This window comes from Leishmania donovani, chromosome 19, assembly GCF_000227135.1.
Source record: "Leishmania donovani BPK282A1 complete genome, chromosome 19".
NCBI classification, from domain to species: domain Eukaryota; phylum Euglenozoa; class Kinetoplastea; order Trypanosomatida; family Trypanosomatidae; genus Leishmania; species Leishmania donovani.
The window spans coordinates 652,614-654,005 of NC_018246.1; positions in this window are offsets into that span (position 1 = coordinate 652,614).

Here is a 1,392-nt window from a genome sequence, read left to right on the forward strand (position 1 = left end):
ACGACCCCACCCCCCCGCCGGGGGGGGGGGGGGGGGGTCAGAGCGATGCATCGCTGTTGATGTCGGCGGTCGAGGCCCTGGATGGCGTTGCATCGGAGCCACCTGCGACAGCGAACGCGTCTGTGCCATCCGCCTGATGGGCGAAGTGTCGGCGTGACTCGAGCGCATATCAGACGGTCCTCGCTGCCTACTGGTGTGGGGAGCGTGAGCCACCCCGAGGGTCGCACGAGGTGGTGACCGGCACCATGGGCATGGCTGTGAGGCGACCTGCGAGGAGGCTGGGGGGAGGGGAGGAGCTCGAGGCAGGGGCCGAGCTCAGATGACTGGGTCGGCGCATTGCTGTAGCGCGCGCCTGCGGCTTCTTCGCACCACGTGGGTGGGGCCTGCGACTGGCCGGTGTAGAGGGGGGCCGCACTCGTGCTTCTTGCCAGTTAAGGGAGATGTTGCCGAAAGGAATCTGCCGAACTCGTCCGCATCTCTCTTCTCGAAGTCGTGAGCTCGCTCGCCCGTCAAAGCCGTTTTGTGCGTGCAAGTCTGGGCACGTGGCCTTGTGCGTGCTGCTCGGCAGTGATAGCGATGACTTTCTCAGGGATGGGGACGGAGAGGACGAACGGAAGAAACGTGGCAGTTGGAGGCCACAAGAGCCGTTCGTGTCTTTCTTTTCGGCTCGTTTTCTCTTCTGCTTTATGCACCGCACCGTAGAAAGAGTGCCGACTCCTCAAACATGTGCGTGGCAGTACCTAACGGATCCTGCGAGTTGGCAGGAGTAAGCAAAGCAGAATGAGTTTCTTTCGCGAGCGCTTGTACGTCCCCTTCACTTCGGTGGACACCCTCTCCTCCCCCTCCCCCCTTTTCCGTCTTCGCTTTCCTGCGCGCCGAAACGAAAGAAAAGGGCAAAACCTTTTTTCTTTTCTAGGAAAAGTGCGTGCTTCCCGCCAGTGCTACCACGATGTATCTCTCTTTATAACTTTTTTCCCACGGACAACAGACGTGTGCGACACGGTAAGGGCAGGTTCCTCTTTTGTTCTTTTGTTTTGTCGTCGTCCTTTGTGAAGAACTTGTCGCGCTGCATTAAAAGGACACCTGCGGGTATCGCACGCATACCACGGGGATACAACTCCTGTACTCATTGAGACACGTTTTCGCCTCCACATGGTCCCCTGCGCACCTCTTGTTTGCCGCTAATATTCACAGCTCTGACGCAAGTTTGCCTTTCCTTCTTTTTGTAAGCGCACTATTCTTTTCATCATTCACAAAGAAGGGAGCTGCGCGAAGTTCCCTTACTCGCTGGTGGCGGATAGTGCGGCATTCAGGCAGGCACCCGGTCAGAAGCCGCCGCGATGCTCTACTGCCACCATGCACTCGTAGGCACCGCGGCAACAGGCTGCGGCC